General features: G+C 35.2%; 1 long non-coding RNA gene across 1 annotated transcript in view; it reads left to right on the top strand.

Annotated features, from left to right (window-relative positions):
• Window positions 1-15,622, top strand: part of LOC106505092 (uncharacterized) — a 573,890-nt gene that overhangs the window by 81,378 nt on the left and 476,890 nt on the right. The window lies entirely within an intron of this gene.

The following is a 15,622-nucleotide window of genomic DNA, read 5'->3' as shown; positions in this document are numbered from 1 at the left end:
CTGACTGCAGCAACTTGGGTTGCTGCTAGGGTGAGGGTTCAATCCCTGGCCCAGGAACTTCCAGATGCCATGGGTGTAACCAAAAAAGAAAAAAAACCCTCAAACCACAAAACAACAAAACACCTCTGCACAGAAACCCAGGACACCCAAAAGATCTCATTTGTGCCTTTCAAAGTGTACCTTGGACCATGGAGAAGGCTGCTAAGCATAGGAGGTAGTGGAACTGGAAGTAAAGAGGTGGCAGTAACAGAGAAGGCAGTGGCAGGTCTAGCACTGGGACAGTGTGACAATTCTGGCAGAGGGTCTGCAGCAGGAAGGACCCACTGTTCTCTCTAAGAGACCACGGTGACTGGGAGAAGGAAAAAGAAAAAGACTTTTGTAGACCAAGAGAATGGAAATGTCTCCTGTGGTCTGCTCCAGGAGTTTGGCATGAGGACTGCCCACAGACCTCTGAGACTCCTCACTTCTAGAAGCCCCAGACAGAGCCCTGGGCATACCATTATCCCAAGTGCTAAGTATACACCTTATTCTGGAGCCGATGAACTTCATAAATAAGATGAAGAATGCATCAAATAGTGACTTGCAAAATAAGAATCTAGAAATGATTCAGGTATAGGAGAGAGTGTACTAAGATTTTTAAAAATGTGAAGAACCCTATGAGAGCTATGAGACTCCATTAGAGAAGCCAATGTTTTATGTAAACTTTGTGGTAAGCTCAAAACAAAAATCTAGAGCAGAGACAAAGCATAAAAAAAAAGGGGCGGCGGGGGGCAGGGGGGACACTGAGCAACTCACCATAGCAAACCATCAACTTACAAAGGTGGACAGAATCAGAAAAAAAAAGAAATCATTAAAAGGTCAGCATTGGAAAATTTGATGCAACTATTCTAGAGAAGCCACAATATCATGTGTTTGCTGAATCCATATGCACAATTTAAATCTCTGAGCAACAAATGTTAACTCCTGTTAGGAAATATCCATGCAATCATATCATAGGTCATCATATGAAACCCAGAGTTCAGCCAATTTCAATGTTTTTAATAGTATTCACCAGAATAAATGCCTGCTTAAAAAATTAGTTTAGTAAACAGAACCCCACTCTTTTTTCAAATACGGTGTGCTAGATAATATGAAAAATAGAGTTGTAAAATAAAGAAAACTCTCTCATAGATTCATATTTCCTTAATACTCTTGTATTTTTAAGCTAGTTTCCGTGAAACTGTGCTAAGGAAATTTCCCCCTATTATTTGTTATTTTGAGTATGAGGAGAGCCTTTTATGACCATGGAACACTTTTATTTTATAAACTGCCTATTGACATCTTCTCAGAATGCAGGAACTGTGTTCTACTGAATACAGTTTGTAAAATGCTCTTGTAATTCTTATTCCCTAAAAGATACTACTAAGGAGTGATACTACTACTAGTGTATTTCAAACAATCTTATTAATCTCAGTGTTGTCCTGTGTTTGGCATAAAAATCATTCTGCTTTAGGAACTCATACTCTATAGAATATATAAATATTATCAACTTTGTACACATAGACATAAAATAGTCATGAGTATCCCACTGCCTACACCAAAACAAAGTTAAGACATGTAAAACTGAATTCTTAACAGAAAAAAAAGCTTTAGTTCACTGAGTTATTTTGAAATTTTCCTCGTTATTTGTTAACATCAATATCATTATGGCTAAAATTCATAGCTGATAGTAGGTCTCAGGCATTAGATTGGTTATTTGAAGATTATTGTGTGAAGGAGTTCCTGTGTGGCACAGTGGAAATGAATCTGACTAGGAACCATGAGGTTTCAGGTTCAATCCCTGGCCTCGCTCAGTGGGTTAAGGATCCAGCATTGCCTTAAGCTGTAGTGTAGATCACAGACACAGCTCGGATCTGGTGTTGCTTTGGCTGTGGCATAGGCCAGCAGCTGTAGCTCTGATTCGACCTCTAGCCTGGGAACTTCCATATGCTGCATGTGCAGCCCTAAAAAAGACAAAAAAAAAAAAACAAGACAAAAAAAAAAGATTATTGTGTGAAGAGGCAATAATTGATTAATAAGCAATATTTTCAACCATAAATCATATACAAAATATTGATAAAGATAGCATTGTATGAAGCTATCATCAATGAAATTAAAAACATTCTCCATTCTACTACTTATTTATATTTTTCAGCTCCTCAATATGGTTTGCACATGTAAAAATATTTCAGTTCTTTAATATATTTCAGTTCAGATATATTACTACTCAGTAAAATTAGATAGATTTTTCTGACTTTTAGAAGTATTCTGATATAATCCATAGCATACAAAATTAACCTTAAAGAAAGTTCCCTTGTGGTGTAGTAGGTTAAGGATCTGGCATTGCCTCAGCTGTGGCTCAGGCTCCAACTGTGATGCAGGTCAGTCCCTCACCTGGGAACTTCCACATGCCATGGGTGCTGCCAAAAGAAAAAAAAAAAAAAAGGAAAAAAAAAGGAATTAACCTTCAAAATCTGAGAAGTGAATGTTTTATTTTTTTTTAACTGGAAACATAAAATATTTTGAGATTTTATGGAAAAAAACACTTAAATAAAATGGAAGGATCATAGTCAAATTATATCATCTTCATAATATTTGTAACCTAAAACTGTTTCACTTCTTAACCCCAAGGTATTCTGAAAGATAGAGACTTAGAAATCTTTTGTAACTCTAGTTTCAGTCAATCCAGTAATTCTTTTGCAATGAGGCACAAATGGCCAACATTATCTCTCAATTTATTAGCTGTTGAGTGTCATACAATTTAAAAATCAGGTATTTGCTTTTGTTATTTTGAGCATTGGCTATCAACTTTACCTTTCATTGCAGAAGTGTATTTCTTTATAATGTCTTAAAAAGTACATATAAATGCAAAGTATCATTGACTTCTTTTTTTCAAAAAATCTTTAAGGTCCTATTACAAAGAATCTGTGATGCCCATTTAATATTTATAAACAAAAATATAACACTGATTACAGTGTTATAGTCTATCTATCTATCTATCTATCTATCTATCTATCTATCTATCTATCTATCATCTATCAGTCATCTATCTATATACCTATTGTATCTATGATGTATATATCAATCCAACATATATTTGAGTTCTAATTATGTGCCAGGAACTGTTCTGATGATAAAATACTGGACCACACAAATCCCTAGTTTCATAAAACACAAATCCCTACTTTCATTCTAGTGTGGGAGACAGATAAGAAATAAATGACACTGGGTAATGATAATATGGGGGCCATATACAAAATTATGAAAACTAATTAAAATTGAAAGTTCAGTCCCTGCACCATACTGGTCATACTTAGAATGTTCAGTCCACGTATGTGACAATAATTGACTATTCTCTTGGATAGAATGGATATAAAATATTTTGTCATCATAAAAGCAATTGGCAAGTTCTGTAAAAATTAAAAAAAACAAGATTAAGGCATGGAGTCAGGATAGAGAGCTAAGAAAAAAATGGGATCATGTTTTGTTAGGTGTTGGTAGTGGTGAGGCAGTTCAGAGACTTCTCTCAGGAGATGACCTTTGAAAAAATAATTGATTTAATTGAGAGAGTGAGTCATGTGAGTATTTGGAGGAAGGGCTGTCCAGTCAAAAAATTCTCACTACATATTTCTTAGTAATTATGAATATTAAAATAGTTATCATCAATCATTTAAACCACTTCCTAAAAATTTCTTGGAGACATTATAATATTTTCAACTTCAAAAATGATTGAATTGCAATGTGGATATTTTCTTTTAAGTTAATATTCCAGTTTAGAAATTTTAATACTCATGAAAGATGTATCAGAACAAATCAAATTTATAAATCCTAAGTATGTAGTGAAACTAATCAGAAGTACAAGTGGTTACAAATTTCTCATATTTTTCATTGTGTGGCTTTATATTTACAGTGATGCATTTCTTTTACTCATTTTAAGAGATTAATTTATGACAAGAATTTCAGATATATTTGGGACCATCCCACCTAACTTCATAAATTATTCTAGGGGAATTTTAACAGAAACAGAGGAAAAGATGTTTAACTATCAAGGTGTGTATCAGAAGAAGAGTCAGGGATAATGACAAGTTAAATTTGTTTTTTAAATCTCTATTTTATGTATTTCCTCTCTGATCTTTAAGATTTCCTTCCTTCTGCTGACTTTATGTTTTGTCTGTTCTTTTTCTAATCCTTTTAGATGGTAGGTTAGGTTGCTGATTTGATATTTTTCTTGTTTATTGAAGAAGACCTGTATCACTATGAATTTGCCTCTAAGAACTGCTTTTGCATCATTCCATCGATCTTTTGTTGGTGTGTTTTCTTTTTTTTTTTTTTAATATTTTTTTTTTATTTTCCCACTGTACAGCAAGGGGGTAAGGTTATCCTTACATGTATACATTACAATTACATTTTTCCCCCACCCTTTCTTCTGTTGCAACATGAGTATCTAGACATAGTTCTCAATGCTATTCAGCAGGATCTCCTTGTAAATCTATTCTAGGTTGTGTCTGATAAGCCCAAGCTCCCAATCCCTCCCACTCCCTCCCCCTCCCATCAGGCAGCCACAAGTCTCTTCTCCAAGTCCATGATTTTCTTTTCTGAGGAGATGTTCATTTGTGCTGGATATTAGATTCCAGTTATAAGTGATATCATATGGTATTTGTCTTTGTCTTTCTGGCTCATTTCACTCAGTATGAGATTCTCTAGTTCCATCCATGTTGCTGCAAATGGCATTATGTCATTCTTTTTTATGGCTGAGTAGTATTCCATTGTGTATATATTGTTGGTGTGTTTTCATTGTCATTTATCTGATCGTATTTTTTAATTTCTTCATTGACTCGTTTTTTTTTTAGTATGTTGTTTAGTCTCCATGTAGTCAATTTTTTCTAATTTTTTTTTCCTGTGGTTTCATGCCATTGTGGTCAGAGAAGATATTTGAAATCAATATATTAATAACTATAGCATGGCATTTTTGTATTAATGTAGATTCATGCTTTTAGTTCTACAGTGCAGTCTTCCACTCTGGAAGTTGGATAAAGAAAAATGACTTATTTTTTTATTTTGTTTTTTTATTGAAGTATAATTGATTTACAGTATTACATTAATTTCAGGTGTATGACATAATGATTCAATATTTTTATGTGTCATACTCCATTTAAAGTGATTACAAAATAGTGGCTGTATTTCCCTGTGCTGTACAATATAGCCTCTTGCTTATTTATTTTATACATAGTAGTAGTTTGTGTTTCTTAATCCCATAACCCTACATCCCTATATTGCCCTTTCTCTGTTCCCTCTCTGACCTGGTAACACTAGTTTTTACTCTGCATTTGTGAGCATCTTTGTTTTGTTGTATATTACTTTGTTTTTCAAGATTCTTCATATTAAGTGCTATTTATTATACAGTACTTGTCTTTGACATATTTCATTAAGCTTAATACTCACTAGGTCTAGCCATGCTTTTGTTTTTTTTTTTTTTTAAATGGCTGAGTATATTTACATATAATTCGTCCTAGAGGAGACCAGTGCTGGAGTAAGAGGGGCTTGTGTGGGTATCTTGAGAGTTGGGACATGGTTTTTAGAGATCTGGTCTGCCTCTGATTTCCACCTGTGTAATTGCCAGTAATGGCTGCCCCACTGTGTTCTGATGCTGCATAGATTGAGTTCCCACAGCCTCTCAAGGATGATTTTTCCATGGTCATGGCAGATGTCTCTCCAGTGCAAAGCTTCAATGCAAAACAAAAAGGTGCCAGAGCATTTGCTCCACTCAGGCTAGGGCTTGTATTGGGGCGTTTTGGGAAACCAGTCAGCCAGCTGGAGATTCAATTGCCATTTCTGCCCTTCTTCAAGAGCAAGCCAGTGTTTGTATACTATTCACAAGCAGAATCCAGGCTCCCCCAGGTTTCCTATTAGTCCCATCAACCCTTTGTTGGCCCGCAGGGCTGGGGCAACCAACATGTGGGTCTAATTCCTCATTCCCCAGGGAGGGTCTCTTTTAAGTAATATCACTTTTTTTTTTTTTTTTCCTTTGAGTCCCCTCCCAGGTGAATAGACCTGATAATTCCACATGTATCTTTCTTACAGGCTTTGTTGTACAAAGTCTTGCCGCTAGTCTTCAGTTAGTTTACAGTACGGATTGTCCCACAAATAGATGTATTTGTGATGTGTTCATGCAAGCAGAGGAGTTCTGCTTCCTTCCTCTTTGCTGTCTTGATTCGGGTCCTCCAGATGACTTGTTTTTGGCTTTTTACTAGATTCTAAGTTTCAGTGGTTCCCTTATATAAATTTCATGATCTCTGAATGCCACAACTTATCTGGTAAGATGACAATGATGGAAAACCAGGACAGCAGTGTGAGACACTGATTACTACCTTAACCTACAGCCATAGCTTCTGACTTTTTTGGTATATACCTGGTTACATTTTTTTCTTTCTTTTTTTTTTTTTGCTATCCTACCCTTATACATGACCACAAAGAATTCCTAGTTTAATTACCTGTTCACTCTGTTACTGACAGAATTGAGTTTATTTACTGCTTTTTGTGAACTTTCTTGGGAATGGCATCTACCCTGGTACAAAAGAGAGGTTTTTTTTTTTTTTTTTTAATTATTCCAGACTTAACAAAAGTAAAATTATAAAGCCATATTCATTAAAGTGGATACATTGGGTTAGGATCCAATTGGATTATCTGCATATGTTATGTTTTATAATGCTCTTTTCACTCCTTTGAGTGTCTCTTTATGTACAGTGATCCATCAGGAGTGGGCATAGCCTTGAGCCAGTCCAGTTATAAGAAACCTTATGACTATTGCTAAAGCTTCAGGAAGAGGCTCTCTCTAGTGTACCTGAAGTTTTGAAGGGATAGATTGTTTCTACTATAGGAACTGTGTCTCATAAGGAGATGATATTAGATTTTGGAATAAATTTAGAGGAAGGCAGACTCAGAATAGGGAAAGTAGAGAAGTCTGGGGGCTTGAAATTATTTGAGTCCCTGTAGAAGTTTACCTTTCAGGTCAGCCTACCAGAGCCTGTTTAGTTTGATGAATGAAAACGTCTTCTCTATTCTTAAGTCATTTTTGTTTTGTTTGTAAAAAGTTTGGAACAGATCGATAAAAATAGTAAGTCTGGAATTCTCACCTACCATAGGTTATCTGACCACTAATTCCGTGCTCAATACCTTACCCTACACTTCCAATTTCAGTATCCTTGTTGCTGATGCTCTATATCTGATGCCAAGTTGCTTTCTTCCATTTATAAACTCTGTTTCTCTTGCATACAAGAGATACATAATCCCCACCACCACCTTCCAAATGCCTTCCTATTTTTCCCATTTATGCTTTGTTGTGTGTGTATGTGTAGAAATTTTCTGCTCAATTTATGACCTAAAATTTCTTTTTTCCACATTGAAATTTGAGTATCTCAAAGCCTTTGTTTGATTATGCTCCCTGGTATGATTTGACTGCCTTTCTAGTGTCTCCCACTGCCATTCTTCAAATATTAACTCCTGTGTATTCCTATTGCCTTTGGGTTTCCAAACATTTGACTCGGTATTGGATTAAGTAAATCATGTGATATTATACTAATACATCAGTTTGCTTACCATTCCCATAAAATTCTGTTTACCCTCAGTTTCATGATACTGCTGTAGCATCAACTATAATTTCCATCATCGTGATCAAGTCAGCTCACACAGGGTCCTTTGCTGCTGACACTTTGTTATCTAAGTTATTGAGCTCAAATCAAACAATTCTTCTTTAAATCAACAATCCAATTGACCCTATAGTTCATCCTCCAGCTGGAGAAAAATATCATCAAGTTGTCTGTTGAGCTTCCTGGTGTCAAGGTGGTCAATTAGGACAATAAGCCAAACTGAAAGCAACAATCAAGCTTTTTATACTTAGTGTGATTGTGCAGGCAAGAGGCCAAAGATAGAGGCACTATCTCCCCAGTGTTCCATTTCCCCTCATGGGATGGCACCAGGTGAGTGTCAGATGAATACAGTGTAGAAGGGAAGGACTTTGCTGCTAAAGATCCCAAGCAAAAGCTCCTGATTATTATGGACTCAGGGGATAGATGAGAGGCAGGAGAAAGAGCTAGGAGTGAAACAATACAGAGAGTGGAGATAAGTGCTTCATCTGAGTCTTCCTATGGGGGATGTGCCTGGGCTGGGAATACAGACACAGATACAAATTTAGCTAGCCTGATGGAGGCTAAATCCTTGATTGCAGCTCCATCTAGAAAACTGCAAGGCACCGACTATGCAATCTATTAATCTAGTGTGAGGAAGGGTTGTTTCCCTCACTGAGGCATGCTAGGCAAAGATATATAATTACTTGGGCTTGAGTCTCTATGATAATACATAGGATTTCAGTCTGGAACTGCACTGGAGAACTAGTATTTATGGTGGATAAATAAACTTCAAGAAAGTTTATTTGAAAATCCCTTATTTCCCAAAGAGCTCATGTGTATATTCTTTCATTAAAAAAGATGACCAAAACTGCATATTTTCTACCCCTGCTAGAATGCTTGCTTAAAAGTTATTATAAGGCACATAAACAATTTTCATTGATTAGTGCTACAACTTAGAAAAAAATTATTGTGAAATCTTCTTTGCATTTGATTCTATGGATGTTGGTGAAGATGGAGATACTATCTGCTACAATGTAAAAGCTTAAAGTAAACCTACATTAGGAAAATTCAGAAATATTAGTAACATAGTTCCTAAAGCTAAAGATGAGTGGGATTTCATTCCATGAAGTGATATTTCCATCCAAATATAGTACTTTGTATTTTCATTTAAACTTCGTGGAAGCTCGTAGTTAAATCTGAAAATTTGCTCTAATGAAAATACCATATAGTTTATATAAATACCCTTTTATCCTATTAAAGTGGCCTTCCAGTTTTGAAATTTCCCTGGTGTTTACTTGTTATTTATTTATTTGGCCTCACCCATGGCATGTGTAAGTTCCCAGGCCAGTGACTGAGTGAACCTGTGCCACAGCAGTGACCCAAAGCACAGCAGTGCTAACATCAGATCTTTAACCCTCTGCACTACCAGAGAACTCCTCCTTGATATTTATGAATCGTACTTGAGTATTTTATTGTATGTGTCTTTGATGGGTATCTCAAATATGTAGAAGGGGGTGAAATACGATACATATGTTTTAAAGTTGGAAAATAAAAAACTTGTTTAAAAATATCATATAGGAGTTGCCATCGTGGTTCAGTGGTTAACGTATCTCTTGCTGGTTCCATCCCTGGCCTTGCTCAGTGGGTTAAGGATCCGAGCATTGCTGTGAGCTGTGGTGTAGGTTGCAGACATGGCTCAGATCCCGAGTTGCTGTGGCTCTGGCGTAGGCTGGTGGCTACAGCTCCGATTATACCCCTAGCCTGGGAATCTCCATATGCCGTGGCAGCAGCCCAAGAAATGGCAAAAGACAAAAAATAAATAAATAAATAAACAAAAATAAAAACATCATATAAAGAACTTTAATAACATGACCGATATCATGGAAAGAAATTTATTCGATAGTACATAAAGCCTGACTATAGGTCAGGTATTGAATGAAAGAACATGAAATCCTTAATAGTTCTACTCATACCCAATGAGTATGTATAAAATCCCAGTCCTATATACATATATATAGTATATATGTTATATATTTGTAGAATAAGGCATTCCAAAATATGATTGCAAAGTTCATAAATATTCAATCAGTTTTTGAAATTAATTTTCTCTAATAATCCCTGAAAATATAAACCCCATAATAACTTATCTTTATGTGTCAACTCCTAGAATATTAAAAGCATAATAACATTATTATTTTTTAGAAGAGAACTAGGAAATATATCTAATGCTTGACAAGTGAGTTCATTATTTTAAAGCCATGGGACAGACAATTTTGAAAAGCTCATTATTCTAATTAGTCATCATGTATCTATGGAAACAATGATTTATTAGTACTCAAAATAAAGAATGAGGTGCACAATTATCTATTCAGAATCAGCCCAAAGGTAAGCCTAAATCTACATATACACAATGACTCATACTGTGAATACGTGGTCAGTGCTGCCTTTAAGGGAAAGAATAGAATGTGAATTTCATTTGGATACCCAAGGCTTAATTATAATTTTAGAAATGGGAAGCATTACTTTTAAGTACTCATATTTGCCATTCTCAGATTATTTGAATATTTGGAATTTATATGTGTAATGTAGGATTCTAATAAGTTTTCTTGTAAATTCTCACTTTCTATTGTAGCTGCCTATTATTTAATAGTTGATACAGGGCCATGTAAATAATAATAATTACTATGGCAAAAAAGATAATAATACTATCTGCGGTCCACTTCATGCAGATCAGCTCTCTAAGACTCAGAAAGCAAAAAGTCTGCATTATTACAGATAAATATATGAAAAGAAGTATATGAATTTCAGAATATTACAATGATGGTAATTGATACATTGGAGATCCACATTGGGTTTCTGTTACTCTAAATTATTTCTTTAGAGTTATATCAAATAAATAGTGGTGTACTGGATATGTTAGATTTTATCATTAATCATAAAACCTGAAGATATTTGCCCAAATATGAGGAAAACATACAAAACATAAAAATGGTAATGATATCATGAGAATACAGCTTTTAAAAATCATTATGGATGGAGAAAAACCATGACAACTTTACTTAAATTTGTGTAAACAAACAGCCTTAAATTTGCCTTAATAGGGGTTCCCCTATGGCTCAGCAGAAATGAATCTGAGTAGTATCCATGAGGACACAGGTTCAATCCCTGGCCTCGATCAGTGGGTTAAGGATCCGGCGTTTCTGTGAGCTGTGTTGTAGGTCACAGACATGGATGTCTTGGATCCTGCATTGCTGTGGCTGTGGCATAGGCCAGCAGCTACAGCTCCTATTTGACATTTAGCCTGGGAACTTCCATATGTCTCGGGTGCAGCCCTAAAAAGACCAAAAAAATTTCCTTAATAGAAATGCTTATTTGATGAGTATAACTGCTGAGTATGACAGCAGTTATTAAAGAGAAAAAGTACACAAATATTTCAATAAACACAAAAAGAAATTTGATAAAATTTGACAAATTCACATTACAACTCTTAGTAAATTAGGAAAAGAAGAGACTGCTAAAGCCATTTAAAAGTATAAATTACAATTATTAAAGACAGACAGGATCCTAAATGGGAAATATTAGAAACACTTTTTTTTAAAATCAGAAATAATATAAAGATCCTGCCATATCTACTTTTATTGAACATCTATTTAAGATCCTAGCCAGCACAATGTGATAAGATACTAGTGATTTAAATTGTGAAAGAGAAATATATTATTATTTTACAGACAATGTATGTTTATGTAAATACATATAAAACAAAATTATAAGAAAATTTATCAGAAAATTATTATATATGTATTAGAAAACATAGAACTTAAAATGACAACTGGATATGATTAATATACAAATACCAACAATGACAGATATGTAAAAAAGGTAATTGAAAAGAAATAATTTACAATAGAATTAAAAGTCTCGCAATCAATATAACAAAAAATAGGTAAGATCTTTACAGAAAAAAACATAAAACATTGTTAAGTAAATTAAAGAAAATTAAATAAATGGAAAAATAGAAAAGCTGAATATCATAAAGTTGTCTAATCTTTCTAAATTAATATACAGATTCAAAAATATCTAATGAGGAGTTCCACTTGTGGCTCAGTGAGTTAAGAACCCAACTAGCATCCATAAAGATGCAGGTTTGATGCCTGGCCTTGCTCAGTGGGTTAAGTGCCCAGCGTTGCCGCAGGCTGCAGTGTAGGTTGCAGATGCCAGATATCATCTGGTGTTGCTGTGGCTGTGGCATAGACGGGCAGCTGCAGCTCTGATTCAACCCCTAGCCCAGGGACTTCCATATGCTGCAGGTGTGGCCATAAAAAGAAAAAAAAAAAAGAACCAAATTTAATTTAAATACATCTTTATATACTTGTATTTACTTATTATAAACACACACACACATACAAATTAGAGATAGAACTATCTGAAAGAAAAGTGAGACAATAACAAAAGTTTGAGGGGCATAGTTAGTTTAGATGGAGGAGGCAGAAGCATGGAATGGGAGATGATCAAATGGCTAGATGAAATTATTGTCAAAGTGTTAGCCTCTGGAGAGGGTGGTAATTTCATGGAACATATTGCTTTATTATGAAGAAGGGAGAGAACGAGTAAGGGAATATAAACAAACAATCAAATAAGTAATCAAATAAGTGTATGTCCATGTTAAAAATACATCATACTGCTAAGATCATGATTACTCTGTTTACTTGAAGGTTTTATATATATATATATTTTTCAAGGTTTTATATATATACTCGAGTGAGAAATATATATATATTCAAGTGCATAATAAACTTTTATGAATAGTTGACATACTTGCAAAGAAATGTTGAAATATTTGAGAATTTCCAAAGGAATAGGGAGCATATTTTACTCATTCTCTGAATGAATATTTAATGAGAGTCTATGCTATAAGCCAGGCACCATGCTAAGAACTGAAGAAAGAGCCTTGAATAGTTTAATTATGATCCTTCCCTTTATAAAATGTTCTCACACTTTCTATATCTTTAAAAATATACTATGGGGAATTTAGAGATCACTTTCATTTTCCAGTTGAGACTCAAGGGGTGAGGAACTATGCATCTCTTGGGCTTAGGTGAATTCCACAAATATACTTAGCATCATTTTAGTTTTCTTCCCCCAAATTTAAACAAATAGTTTTTCATCTCTTTCTGCAATAGAAATTGATTTAAAAAGGTAATTCACCGTCCACCAAATTAGGTAGAATGATCTAATGGAATTAGAACTCTGGGACATTTTATAGTAAATTATTATTAATGAATATCTGATAAAATTCACGAATGCTATTGTTTAATGGAGTGTTACTTCTTTTCATTTTCAAGTGGTTTATAATTTATAGTAACAAGCAGTAGATTGTATATTTGACTCTCATTTATATTTTACATGTATTGATTGCTATTTACTTTTTAATATTTGTATCTTACACACTTGGGAGACACTGTTCTGTGTGTGTGTGTGTGTATAATGTAAGTGGATCAATAAACCAAGTTCTCTCTTTTCCCAGGACTATGTTGCAAAAAATAATCAACATACCCTGGGCAATGTTACCGTAGAATTTCTGAATGTCAAATAGGACTGGGATGTCGTATGTGCTTTCATTATACAAATTTTATAACTTTGCAGTATTTTCAGGTACCAAGGAAATGGTAAGTTTTTTTAGCATATACACAATTTCAATAAAATGGCATGCAATTAAAAGGTAAATGCAGTCATCACATTTCCTCAATGCTAATTATGAAAGAATCCCTTCCAAAAGTCCCCGAAGGAAAACAGCCCAGAATCCCTTTCACTTTTTGCCATAGAAACAGCTGTTGGATGACTGTTCAGCTTAGTTTAGAATATTTCATGATTTTTTTTTTCTTCCAGAGATTAACAGAAAACAGATGCTTCATTTGACTCTTCTTTAGGGTAAACCTTTCATGAGGAAATGTCTGTGTTAATCTCAGATGCTCTCAAAAGTCTCGGCTTTTGATCTTTAGTCAGATCCCTGTGTTTGGTTACATCACATTAATTTAAAAATTAATTTAGACTGGAAGTTCCCTCACGGTGCAGTGGGTTAAGTATATAACATTGTCACTGTGGCAGCTTGGGTCATTGCTGTGGGGCAGGTTTGATTTGGCTTGGCAACTTCCACATGCCACAGACATAGCCAAAAAAAAAAAAAAAGAAAATCAATTAGACTGATTAGCATGGGACTTTTGATGTGTTATGTGGTAAACAGTTCCTTTTCTCCACTGATTTTTTTTTTCCCCCTTTTTTTCCTTCATGTCTGTACCTGTGGCATATGAAAGTTCCAGGGCTAGAGGTCGAGTTGAAGCTGCAGCTGCAGTCCTATACCATAGTCATGGCAACACCTGATCCAATCTGCATCTGCAACCTAAGCCACAGCAAATCCTTAACCCCTTGGGCAAGGCCAGGGATTGAACCCACATCCTCACAGAGGAAACTTAAGATCTTTAATCCTCTGAACCACAATGGAACTCCTCATATTTGTTTTTAATAATACTGTATTTTGGATGGTACATATTAAAGTAGTAAAAATTGTGTATAGATGTAGATATCTCATTTTTCATATGTAGCCAACAATAAATATATTTAAAAAGAAATTGTCGTGGCAGGTTTTTACATTGCCTGGGGCTCCCAATTTATCTGTAAAAATGTTTGTTCAGTGATATTCATAGCATCCACAACTCTCTTATGGGTTATCTTCTATATAATTTATTTTAAATTTTGTTTATATTCTCTCCCTACAAACGCAGAAAATATGGAGAATCAGTTTCAATGATGGGAACAAGAGCTTTTGCCTGTCTTACCTTTTTCCAGTGATAGCTACCTGAATATACCTCACTTAAAATTTCTCAACGAGTATCTGTTAAATACATGAATAAGTGAGGTTATCAGTATGGCAAGATAACGTATCGATATATTCATTTGTATTTTTCTTACTAGTGTAGCCCTACTGATTATCTATCTATCTATCTATATATGACGTATTTGTCTATAAATAGACAATGTTATATTGATTGGGTTTTTCTCTTCTCTGTGGCAAAGACTTTTAATATTTTCTCTTTCCTTTTCTTTTTTTTTTTCTCTCTTTTTGTCTTTTTAGGGCCGCACCGGAGGCAAATGGACGTTTCCAGGGTAGGGGCCTTGTTGCAGCTGTGGCCGCCAGCCTTTGCCACAGATACAGCAACACCTGATCCTAGCTGCATCTGCAGCCTACACCACAGTTTGCAGCAATGCTGGATTCTTAACCCACTGAGCAAGGCCAGGGATTGAACCAGCGACCTTATGGTTCCTAGTTGGATTCATTTCTGCTGCGCCCTGACAGGAACTTCTTCTTCTTTGTTTTTTTTTTTTTGACATTTAATTTTTTTTCAACTGAGTCTGCCTTCTAAGTCTAGAAGAATGTTTTGTGTTGTTCAGGTTGTAATTTAACATGACAAAATAACAACCCAGGTATTTGTTTCGAGAATGTACTGGCAGAATAAGTGTGTTCAGTGATAAGCCTGGAAGAGGTAGCTTTTGCCCTGCCCAAGAAGATTTAAGAAAGGGTTTCTTAGGATTGGGCAAGAGTGACAGATTCTGCAAGTGTAGTGAACATTGTGAACTGCACCTCTGCACGTGTACCTCTGCAGAGGTAAGACCTCTGAAGCTATATTGCAGTGGACCTGTGGAGCTCGAAGAGTCACAGCAAATGCTCTTTGACAGTGTTTAGCAGAGGGGGACTGGTGCTGTCCCACTCAGACGACCATATAGTCTTGGGATAATATTCCAGTAATGACCACTCTTGGGCTACAGACCAAAAGCATTTTTCTATCTTCCAGGCTACTCATTAAATACCATACCCTGAGAATTTTTTTTATAATTTTAGGAAGCAGGAAGGACCACCCTTACTCCACATAATACAGAAGCACTTCCCCACTATCTTTTGTGGGGTGAAGCTGAGTCACATTTAT

The sequence above is a fragment of the Sus scrofa genome, chromosome 4 (genome assembly GCF_054392235.1).
Source record: "Sus scrofa isolate SSC_HxYL_T2T_F1_AM1 chromosome 4, Sscrofa_HxYL_maternal_Yorkshire_Landrace_v2.0, whole genome shotgun sequence".
In the NCBI taxonomy this organism is placed as follows: Eukaryota; Metazoa; Chordata; class Mammalia; order Artiodactyla; family Suidae; genus Sus; species Sus scrofa.
The sequence above is the reverse complement of the archived record's forward strand: the minus strand, read 5'-3'. Positions and strand labels throughout refer to the sequence as shown.